The sequence below is a fragment of the Triticum aestivum genome, chromosome 7B (assembly GCF_018294505.1).
Source record: "Triticum aestivum cultivar Chinese Spring chromosome 7B, IWGSC CS RefSeq v2.1, whole genome shotgun sequence".
NCBI lineage: Eukaryota > Viridiplantae > Streptophyta > Magnoliopsida > Poales > Poaceae > Triticum > Triticum aestivum.
Genome location: NC_057813.1, coordinates 751,872,872 through 751,885,705, shown reverse-complemented (window position 1 = coordinate 751,885,705; position 12,834 = coordinate 751,872,872).

Sequence of the window (12,834 nt, the reverse complement as noted above, 5' to 3'; positions counted from 1 at the left end):
GGTGCCATGACTCAAAAGCGACACAGAACTACACATAATATGGTAAGCGCGTTGGTGCCATGGCTCAAAAGCGACACAGAGCTACACATAATACTCACTGTTAATTACGGTAGAGTTGAAGGTGTGAAACTAAATCAATGGACGGATCTTGAAAAGATGTGTGGTGAGATTGCCCCTAGGGATTCTGATGAAAAATTGGTGTGGCTCCTCTCTTCTTTAGAACAGTTTTCTTTTAAGTCCTTTTATTCTGTCATTCAAAACTATGAGATTGTTCCTTACAAATCCCTTTGGAAGGTTAGAATTCCCCTGAGAATCAGAATTCCTTTGATCCCTGGTTGATTCCTAACCAGAGAGGCCTTGCTCAAGGGAGGGGAAGATAATGTGAGCCAAAATGTATTTTGTGTGGAATGTTGTCAATTGGGTGATTGGCGTCAATTGCCAATTTGGTAATGTGAATGGTTATTTCAATGGGTTGAGAAAAGGCCGTCACAATCTTATGACGGTGGGATTCACTACCGTGCTGTGGGGAATTTGGAAAGTATGAAACCAAGCGTGTTTCCAAAACCAATGGCAAGGCAATCCAAGTGTTGCCATGTTTCAAACTTACCACTCGGTTGATTGTGGAGTTCTTTGCATCCGAGATGTAGGGCACAAGGCTACCGGGACAAATCTCGGGTGATGTCTTTAATGCGAGAAGAAGGTGGGTGCCATGGGTTTTGATGGCTCTATTTTATAGAGTTCTCTGAGGGATTTCTTATGGTTATTCTCATGGTTTTGCCAGTTTCATGCTTTAATTAGTATTTATTTGTCGAAATAGGAGAAACATGGGATCCTTACTTCTGTTACTAACCTTACACTTTTGGAAGGATATAAGGCCATAGTGGAGTATATGGAAAGGAGAGACACAATAGAGTTACCAGAGAAGAGATAAAAGAGACTAGCGTACAAGAGAAAATATCTGGAGGGGGAATTGTTTTACTTAGATCCACCCTGGACTCCTCTGCAGTGAAATCCTCCATTTCACCATCGGTAACAACATCATTAGAGAGCGATTGCAAGCCTATGGTTTGTTAAATCTATTGATAATTTGACACAGAGATCGTGGTCCGGATATTCATAAAATTACCATGGAAAAATTACCCTTTTATCCGATCTCCGTGTTTGGCTGTGGTCCCTCTTTCATGCGTGAGCGTGAGTAATCTCATGGGAATTTAGTTGATTGGTGAGATGTGATTGTGACTAATTCATATTTATAATTATGTCTGGTTATTTAGATGATTGATTATGAGGTGATTATCCATGGTGTACACAATAGTTATTGTCTAATTTAAGGGTCCATGCAACATCCGGTAAGCACTCATTGTCCAGCAAGTCTGTGACCACTAGGTGAAAGGTGTTGGCTTCAATGAGGAGCAAAGCCAATACTAGAAGCAAAATAAGCCACAACACATAAAGCATTGGTTTGATCTAATGACCTTAATTGTTGCGACCATTCGTGATGGCAATGGAAGGCGAGACAATAGAGTGAAATAGTGTCGGTAGGAGGAGTTCGGTTATACAAGAGTGAATCGCCTACCGAATGTTCAATACAAAGGGTAACACCACATTATGGTCGCACAAGACACTTCCATTGTTTAGCATGAACTGAAGCTCTTCGCGCCTAACTTCACCATTGCAAGAAACATTGTTTACTTGCTGTTATTTACTTTATGTTGTAGTATTTTATATTCGATTACTTCACTCTCCTTTATAAACACCTATTTCACCATCGCCATCTCAAGTCTTGCATATACCATACTACTCCCTCCGTTCCGAAATACTTGTCTCGGAAATGAATGTATCTAGAACTAAAATACATCTAGATACATCCATTTCCGAGACAAGTAATTCCGAACGGAGGGAGTAGTTAGTTAGTATATTTTGAAGCGTGGGGGAAAGCCCATACAGCTCGGATAGGGCTAGCTGGTCACTGACACCGATGCCTCCTGCGTTGTTCATGAGGACAAGCTCATGCATGAGAAATCCGGAGTGGATGCCCTCCCCTTTTTGTCCCTTGACAAGCAACATGAGAGGCTACTACGTTCCAAGAACCTCTTGGGAGAAGGATCCGCCATCAAATGGCATTAGTCGAAAAAGGGTCATTTGTCTCGGTTGGGGAACCAGGACTAAAGGGTCGATACTAAAGCCCTATACCTTTAGTCCCGGTTCCTACACCAACTGGGACAGATGGGCCTCCATGTGGCCGCTGCGGCGAGCCCAGGCAGGAGGGCATTTGGTCCCGATTGGTAGCACCAACCAAGACCAAAAGGCATCCACGCGTCAGCAGCTGGCAGGAGCTGAGATTTTTTTTTGAAAGGGGGTGGATTTAGGGGGCTTTGGAGGGTTAATTTAGGGTGTTAGCTAGCTAATAGAGAGAAGTGTCCTCTCTTATCTCCGTGCTTTGTTTACCAACGCTACTGCTATGCCTAAACATGGCTTAGATTGAAGTGAAGGCAACATGTGGTGCATGTCGAAAGTAATACTAATCCTAACTTGATCAAGTTTGGATTAGTACTACTTTCGACATGCACCACATGTTGCCTTCACTTCAATCCAATCCATGTTCATAGCATGTGCTAAAAAGTTGAGAGGGTTACGGCAAAAACTGGATGCACTTCGTGTACAAAAGGACAATCTCTTTCGAAGTATCAGGGTTTCGGACGAAAACTCATCTGTTACAAAGGGATTTTATTTTTTTGAACTTATTTGAACTTCAGACTTTTTGTGTGTTCAAAATGAACAATTCAAAGGCACATCATCAATTTTCAACCCTTTTGACTTCATTTGTTATATTTCATGCATTTACTGATTTTTTGAGCTATATGACCCTGAAATTCAAAAGCACTTCAAATAAACTCTGAAGAGGTTGAAAGTTGGCATGGTATCATCATTTCACCCACATAACATGTTCTAAAAAGTTGAGAGGGTTATGGGAAAACTGGATGCACTTCGTGTACAAAAGGACAATCTCTTTCTAAGTATCAGGGTTTCGGACCAAAACTCATCTGTTACAAAGGGATTTTATTTTTTTGAACTTATTTGAACTCCATACTTTTTGTGTGTTCAAAATGCACCATTCAAAGGCACATCATCAATTTTCAACCCTTTCTGACTTCATTTGTTATTTTTCATGCATTTACTGATATTTTTTGAGCTATATGACCCTGAAATTCAAAAGCACTTCAAATGAACTCTGAAGAGGTTGAAAGTTTGCATGGTATCATAATTTCACCCACGTAGCATGTGCTAAAAAGTTGAGAGGGTTACGGGAAAAACTGGATGCACTTCGTGTACAAAAGGACAATCTCTTTCGAAGTATCAGGGTTTCGGACGAAAACTCATTTGTTACAAAGGGATTTTATTTTTTTGAACTTATTTGAACTCCAAACTTTTTGTGTGTTCAAAATGCACCATTCAAAGGCACATCATCAATTTTCAACCTTTTCGGACTTCATTTGTTATTTTTCATTCATTTACTGATTTTTGAGCTATATGACCCTGAAATTCAAAAGCACTTCAAATGAACTCTAAAAAGGTTGAAAGTTGGCATGGTATCATCATTTCACCCCCATAGCATGTGCTAAAAAGTTGAGAGGGTTACAACAAAAACTGGATGCACTTTGTGTACAAAACGGACGATCTCTTTCGAAGTATGAGGGTTTCGGACGAAAACTCATCTGTTACAAAGGTTTTCATTTTTTTGAACTTATTTGAACTCCAGACTCTTTGTGTGTTCAAAATGCACTATTCAAAGCCACATCAGCAATTTGACTTCATTTGTTATTTTTCATGCATTGGCTGATATTTTTGAGCTAAATGACCCTGAAATTGAAAAGCACTACAAATGATTCTTTTTAGTTGCATACATTTTATCTAATTTAACTTGTATAAATTTTATTTTTTATTGATTCTTTTTAGTTTATTCCTTTTCCTATTAGAGTTTTATTAAAGCTTTTTAGTTGATTCTTTTTGCTATTGTACAATATTATAGTTTTGTTTGAAAAAAAACGCCTTTGGTCCCGGTTCTAGACACCAACCAGGACTAAAGGTGGTGGGCCAGGAGCAAGGTCCATTGGTCCCGGTTTGTGTCTGGAACCGGTACCAATGGCCCCCGAGGACCGGCTCGCGCCCTGGCCTCATGAACCAGGACCTATGCCCCCATTGGTCCCGATTCGTGGGTGAACCGGGATTAATGGGCTTGCCCTGCCTAGACCAAAGCCCTGTTTTCTACTAGTGTGGGGATGGGGGCCCAAGGAAACTTTCCATGCCCTCCCTCACGCCCTCTAGCTCTTGCTCCACGATGATCATTGTATCAATAACCATGAAAGCTTCTACCATTTGTCTGTTCATACGTATGATTAGTTGGTTGGCATGGAATCATACTAATGTACTTCCTGTTAGCAAGATCTCTAATTTATGCATCCAACTCCTCAATTGGTATTCTCTTACTAGGGTCAGGTTCAACATCACTATAGGCTTGAGTTGAGTTGTACTATGAGGGACATTATTAGTTGTTCGAAGTGAAGGACCCATTTTCGCGGATCCCGTGGTTTGAACTTGGAACAAATATGTCACTGTCTTGTTTGTTTTATGTATCTCGCCTTCCTTTCAAATTATATAGAGACAAAATTACTAAATATATTTCTACATTTACAGAACTACAATATCACAAAACTAAGTGAAGGAAACACCATTCCTTAGGGAATTTTTGATTTTTAGAAGGGGTAAAAGAAGAGTCTGAAAAGATCTGCTTCAATCATCGGAAGTAAACAACACGGAAAGACCACCTACGCGTAGGGGAAAACATTAAGAACTAAAGATCATGTGTCAATCAAGGCATTAAAGTATCAAACAATGACATTTTACAAGCAAGAGAAATTGGGATTTGGAAATTTGGACCGCCCGAGATGGGGGATACCTTTGCTGAGCCACCGAGGTTTCTCCTTGTCTTTGTGACTTTGTTGGACGAATGTCAAACAGGGTCGCCGCCTTGCTACGGCTGCAGGGGAATCCGGGGAAGCAACAGAGAAGGAGATGGAAGGGGATGATTGCCAGCTGCCACACGGGGTTGAGCGGTGCCCTGCTGGGCAGGGCGAAGGCCGCATGGGGCACGTTGCCGGGCGATGACACCTGACACGGTGGTGTTTCTTTGTCTCTTTCTCATCAACAGATAATAGTGCTTTTCTTTCTCTCTTCTATCACTTCTGCTTCTCTCCTAGATCACTAGTGTACTATGGAGATGGAATGTGATGTTCAACTAGAGGGTTAGTAGTGGGTTTTGCCCTGGTCATTTTTTATATAGGATGGGTATGCTTGAGAAACCTTATACAAGCACACTTTTAGTGGGTTGAGGAGGGAATAATTAATGACCTCATACATTCTACAAAACACTGTTACTGACTTGAGTACTAGAGAATAAATCCACCATGGCTCCGCCTCGGATCATAGCTAACTAGAAGTGGTGATGGTGAAAAAATTACTCAAAAACTTAGTTGGATGGTGGCCGAAGGGCACCGGAGCTACCTTGTGGGGTCCACGTGTGGGCCCATGTGTCCTAAGTACGAGGCCGTGTATGGAGGCCATGTGGCTCCCGTTAGCTTCTTCGATGCCTTTTTAAGAACCGACTGGAGCGTCGCCTTTATATTAAGAAGTGGGAAATATTTACAAGGTGGCATGTTTTAAAAGGGGACATGCCAAAACCCCAAGATCCCAAGGATCTCAATCAAAGTCGCACGCTAACTACTCATGAATTTGAGTCACTCTTGGCCAGAAGGCCAAATCATGGTGCGAAATCTCCTCAAAGGCGAGATGGCCCACCTCGATGTAAGTCAGTCTTGTGCCTTCGAAGATGTGTCAGTTCCTCTCATTCCATGCATTCCAAATTATATAAATGAGGATGCAATTGCGTCTCCTTCTCATATGGTTGTTTGTGTCCTTGAGGCTTCCATCCCACTAGGCGTCAATAGTGGGGGAGGCAGTCGTCAGAGTGAAAGCCGACGACTCTCCTGCCCAAGACAACACAAGGCTATGGATGGCGGAAGTGAATGGACAGTACTTAAGAAGATGGTCAATGGTCTCAAGGGCACTGAGGTAAAGCTGACAGACATGGTCATGCGGCCAGCCGTGCATGGGCAACCGATCAGCCATGAGGATCCTGTTGTGGAGGACGAGCTAGGAGGACAACTTACGCTTTGGCTCTGCATGCGCCTTCTAGATTTTATCGCCCGAGAACCTTGGATAAGACCCGAATAATTGAGTTTGATTGCCTCCTTTCACAAGTCTATCTAATAGAAAGTTAGGACCATCATTTTTTTTGTAGTTTTTTAGAGCTTGGGAAACATGCAACTCTTATCCTTTTAGCAATTTGTTATTAGGCTAACCAAAAAAATTAGAAGATATTGGAAAAAATGGTAAGAAACACTCCTAAAAAGTCCAAAAGTCCTTGATACATTTAGGACATTTCAGGATGTCCAAACGGAACTTCAAATTCATACTTAGCTTGCTCGGAGGTACCAGACAAAATTCAAGGTGCCGAATGTGAGCAGTAAGCTTCCACAACATCTCAGATATATCGAACACCTCGCTCGGCGGGGGGGGGGGGGGGGGGGGGGGGGGCTCAGCGCGAGGCTCCAGATGGTATCAACTCACAAGGTCCCCCATATTAAAGTGGAGAGATTTAGGAATTGGAACTATGTGGAATTTTGAGATTTTTTGGAGTTTGATCTCTCCGCACTTAGAAAGAAATACATCTCCTCACAAGGTCTCTCTCAGATGTGTGCACATATAGAGTGCATATATGTATCGATGGACTATGAAACCTGATGTAACATGTAACAAACAAACATGCGAACCAGAAAACATGATAAAACAGAACGTTGATGATTATGATTTGGTGACGAACTCCTCATAAAAAAGTCTAGATTTATTTATTTATTTATAGCTAATAATAAACTTGAAACTGCTACGAAGATATTTTCGAGACCATGTTCTTTAGAGATCTCTACCAAGTTATTTAAGGACAGACATAGAGATATATGCACTATATTAATGTGAGTATCCCAAAATAATCCATGAAAAATACGCAATTTTGTATTCCTTCGCAATTGAATTTAAGTACCTATTTAAGACATAATGTAATGAAATAAAAAAATACTAATGTGAATTCCATTATAAATACAGTTCCATGCAAAATTTTCACAGCTTGAGCATAAAGAGCAATATTATCAGTCTGAATAAGGATCACAACCCGATCTTGAGAATAAATAATAAGTATAAAAGTTTGGTATAAATATGGAACTTATTTTGACTTGGCCTAAATAAATAGAAAAATACTGAAAAAACTAATAATGTTATTACTAGCAACGAGAAAAAACCTTAAAGCTGCCATAGTGTGTTGATAAAGTACCAGGCAAGGGTTCCATTAGTTGCAGCGGCCGCATGGTCTGGGTCGGCGATCGTACATGTTGCCTAGTCAGATCCAGGATGGGACAACATCTGTGTCATCGTCGATCCGGGCGCAAATACTTAATGATCTCTAGGTCTGCAGGCAGCGAGAACAATAGCAGTCTCGCCGGGGGCTAGGGCTTGGTGGTTGTCGAGTACACCATGGGCGGGGAAGCTTCCAATGATTAGGGCTAGGGTTCTTCCGATGAATAGGACAACATGGTGGAGATGAGGATCAATGACCCGAGCACAAAAACATGCTTACATCAAGAAATAAAAACATGAATGTGCAGTAAGTTTAATATTGTTTCAATTTTCAACTAAAATAATATAAATCGTTGTCCAACTATAATTTGTTCATGACGTCACATTTATGTGTTTGCTGAGATGCCTCTAGTGATGCTATAACCCTGGGGTCTATCTTCTCCTAATTGAATACATCATTACAATTAACTTTTCTCGCCGTTCCTTTTTATTATATTCTCCTATTTATCAATTCCTACCTTACCATACAATTTATCCTTGTAACTAGCAGGACAAGAAGCTTCACAACCTTCTTGAAATGTTGGGGCAAGATTGTTTTGTGTTTGGTGTGCAGGTACCAAAGAATTTTGTTGCCAAGGAAAATCCTATTAGTTCGATAAACCATGGTTATCAATCAAGGGAAATATTTAATGTTAAGTTACTTCATCATTACACTTGGGTGTTACCCAACCACTCTTACAAGAGAGCAGCACACCTCGGCTGTCTCGGAGCTGCATGTCGTGTTCGGTTGCCGAGGTTGAAGCCGGTTCAGGTGAATCCTCTCTAAGAGCATATGCATGTAGCCGGTCTCCAATTGTTAGACCGCCTCCAAAGTGGTGCGGACCACCTCAATCTTGTCTTGTTGAATGAAATAGAACCTTCCTACAAAAAAAATGTTTGCCCGCGTAGTCAACTTTATGCAGGACAAATTCCCGTGCAGCTCCTTCAAGGGTCAACCTGCCACGGTCCTGGTGGACTATACGGGTCTTAGCCACGGGTCGCACTGTACCACATGTCAGGCTTGACCTGATGGTTAACAAGACGTGCGGGAGTGGGCTGAGGGCCCAGTCATGCCATGTCCCATCAACACTGGATGTGTGCCTTGATTCCCGCACGGTGTTAATAGACGTCCCCTCTATCCCTGCACACAATTGATGCCGTTTTGGCGGATATGAGGGGATTTTCTGCCACATGGCAGGGATAACCTGCCGCCATTTCACATTTCTCCTCCCCTATATAAGGCAGGGAAGACAGCAAGCGAAGGCTTCACGCTCCCTTCTCCCTCCCCCATCTTCTTCCTTGCGCCCAGAACTCATATGCCCCAACGCACCGCTGCTTCTCCACCGCACCACCATCATAGAGCTCCTCTGTAGCACCACCGCACTGCCATGGGTCGCTCCATGGGACGCTGCTTGATGAAGGATGGCAAAGTCATCAATACTAGCAAGAATGTCGTGCTGGCAAAGGAAAAGGTGGTATCCAAAACGGAAGGAAGTGGATGTCTTCCACCGTGAAGCGTGTCCAGCTGGTCGAATGCGCTCTTATCACTACAAGGACGCGAGACAAATTCCTCAAAGGTAGTATTAAAGGGATGGTGCATTACCGGTGTTAGCGACGAAGGGATTGTTTGCAAGAGAAGGTTGCCCTGTTAAGATACGAACAGGGGGCATGCCACGCATAATAGTAAAAAAAGGGCAGATAAGAGGATTGAAGGACAGAAGGAGCCAGAGGCCAACAAGGAATAGAATAAGTTGTTCCACTCGTAGCTCTTCTTCTTTTCTCAAAGCTTAACTCACATTTCGGGAGCGGATGTTGCTCAAGCTAAGATATTCCCCCAATTCTTAAATATCTCTCACTTGCCTTGTCTATCCGACGCCGGCTACCTCCCACTACCAGAAGTTGCCTTCACACGCGCCCCCATAGCCGTCAACAACAACGACGTCTGGGCATAGGTGATACCACAACCAGAGCCCAATGAACGGGTTTGCTTTATTATCTTCCTTATTCATGGGTTGGGGTTTCCAATCCATCCTTTTGCAGGGTTTGCAACATCTCTACTATCAGCAACTCCATCACCTTCCATCCAATTCCATCCTCCACATTGTGTGCTTCATCACGCTATGTGAAGCTTTCCTCTACTGCAAGTAGCACTTCAACTTGTAGCGGAAATACTTTTGCATCAAGCTCCAAACAAATGTTCACATGGCCTGCGGGCCGCTAGCAGGAAAGCACTGAGTACCTGTCCGGAGAGTTCGTGGATATGATCAAGAAGTGTCAGGAGAAGTGGTTCGATATCCCAGATGTAGAACTAACAGGTCCTCCTCGAGCCGACATTCTCACCCGGTTCAGCCCGACTCCTCGGACCAGGCGTGACATATGGAGCCTGAAGAGCAACTTTGGGGAATCTAGCTCCATGAAGAAGCTGTGAAAAAGGTGTCAAGGATGGACGACGATGGTATGACCCTAATGCATGTGATCCACATGGCCCTCAGCTGAGGGATCCATCCATTGCAAGCCCGGACGCACCTGATATGGCAATACACCAGGGAGAGGCAATACACAAGGGAGAATGTGATCCCACAAGGGCAATCCGGGGTGACTTCTTCGAGAACAAGTCACTTTGGGAGATATCCTCCATGATGTTCAAAGGGAAAATGACGAACTTCCCCAACGATCCGTTTGAAGCCGGATTTTAAGCCACCGTGCTTGTAGCCGAGGTGAGGCGAGTCTTTACTTACGTTTCTTCACCTTCATCTAACTTTTGCAATTTGAACTGACCCATGGTTTTGCTATATCATCCGCACCGCTCATGGGTAGCCAATATCTTGTCCTAATCTCACAACTCGAAGATCCTCATCGAGAGGGTTTGAGTGGCTCCACTCCGAGGACCCCACCACGAACAGTGGCGGAGCCACCTCCCGGCTACCCTGGGCAGCTGCCCGGGCTCTGCCATTGATTCTAGTTTAAACAATAGTAGTAAATGGAGAGTTAGCCATCGTTTTCTAGGGGCAACCAACCAATAGCTGAGAGTGTAGTGTACTTTGCCCCGGCTCTTCACCACAGTCATTGCAGCCACTATGAAGAATGACGCCGGAAAAACCAACCAGCCCAAAGACAATGAGCTGACGTCGATAATAGGATTTCAAATGGACTACCACATACGGATGTACATAGAGTCATAGACACATTTTAAAGTGTAGATTCATTCATTTTGCTCCGTATGTAGTCATTTGTTGAAATCTTTAAAAAGACAAATATTTAGGAACGGAGGGAATACTTAGCACGGTCATGCATTGCAGCCGCCCAGGTGCAGTCCGGCTTGGGAGTTGAGGCAACCCGGGCTTCTGGTCGTGTAGATTAGTCTTTAGTAGAAAAAAAAGCATGGTGCAGTAGCCCCTGGGACTCAAGTTAGGCACCAGTAGCCAACCAGAGGATCGAGAACTTCCTTGGGTGATAGGATGTCTTAAAAATGACACCGCTGATCTAGTAGCCCCCGAGACCCAGGTTAATTTGAAAACAATCGACCCGAGGATCGAAATCTTCCTCGAGAACTTATACTTAGAACATACGGATGTGTAGTAGCCCTCGAGACTTGGGTCAGGCATAACTGGGTGGCCGTATGCATCACCCAGATGCAGAGGCCGGGGGTCATTCTCCTTTAAAAAAAAAAGGAAACATTGAGGCAGTAGCGCCCGAGACTGAGGTCGGGCAACAGCGGTCGACGTCGGGATCGAATCTCTTCGGGTCATTGCTAAGCGCTAACTGACTTGAGTTTCCCGTACTTGATGTGTATAGGAAGCAGCCTTGGAGGATCTGCGCCTCTGCGGAGAGATGGACGGGCTGAAAAAATGTTGGCGGAGTCTGAGCTCAATGTGCAAAACCTTCCGCAGGTAAGTTATCTGATCTCCTTTGGCATTCTGCTCATAACCTTGCATGCCTAATCTGTGTTGACCACCTCAACTCCTTTCTGCAGCAAATAGAAGACGGCCGCCCAACTTGTGCAAGAGCAAGTGGCGAGCCAGGCTGGGCGGGAAGCATCCACCCTCCTCCAGCGAGACGTCTGCGAACTAAAGGCTGAGAAAGCCAGCCTAGCGGAGGACTTGAAAAAGGTTGTGTATGATTGCAATGCATGGTGGCCAAGCTGCGCCAGCAGAATGCCGAGGAGGAGGTTAGAGGCAAACTGGTGAGATTATAGCCGGTAAGCCATATCTTCTTCAAATGCATTTTGCACTAGGTTATAGCCGGTAAACCATATCTTCTTCAAATGCATATTGCGATAGGTGAGACCAACACTAGCACATGAGGAGCTGACATACCTGCACAAGCTTGCACGTCCTTTGCCAACACATTTTGCACTAGGTGATTATTCTGTTATTTTCCAGACTTCATATTTGTTACTCAAGTTTATGGGTGGTTCGAAATACCCATGCTTTTAGAGGATGATTAAGTATTAACTATCCCCATCATATGCACTCTTACCGTCTTTTGCATACATCACCTTACAGTTCCACAACAAATGTTGTAGACGCACAAGTAAACTATCATAAGAGTCTTATAAATATGTCCTAACTAAACCTTGCATGTAGAATTACAAGACTACATGGTTTGGTGACTGCTGTGTTAAAGCTTTGGGAAAAGAGTCTTATAGCAAAGATTATAGTAAAAGTGTGTATCCAGAATACCAGTAATGGACAAATGGCATGGAATCTTAAGGCAAGTACTCGTCCCCTCATGGAATCTGTGTATGTCACATTTCTGAAAGACCAGGAACGAAGACTTTTCATTGTAAGCCCTGATCTTACATGTGTACTCTTTTTTCAAACTTAACCTTTGTTATAGTACCTAATGGAATAAAACTGATGTTGGCTGCAGCTTACAAAGAAGATTGAGAGATCCAACCAATCGCTTGCGAAGCTTCATAGTTCTTGGAACCCTTCAATGTAATCCGCGGATTAGAACTCTTGCCAGAGGAGGAAAGTTGATATTCCGAAAGATTGGCCTAAAATTGGATGTCATGTGCTCCTTGGTATAGCTTTCTGCTGCATTTACATAGAATATTTGTTCATATGTTCTCTTATGCGTGTGCAAGTGACCAAGAAAGGCCGGGTACTTACCAGTTGCTGGTGCCAAAAACTATTTTGTTTTATTTCCCTCACAGGAAGACGCAATATCTTTGATGGTGTAATTGAAGTGATTCATCAACAATGGAAACATAAAGAGATTGTGAAAGTAATTACCAAGCAGAATCAAGCTGATGAAACAACTTCCACATCAATGTTGCTTGAGGTCGAGACAGGGGAATGCTAATAGAAACACAAAAGCTCATAA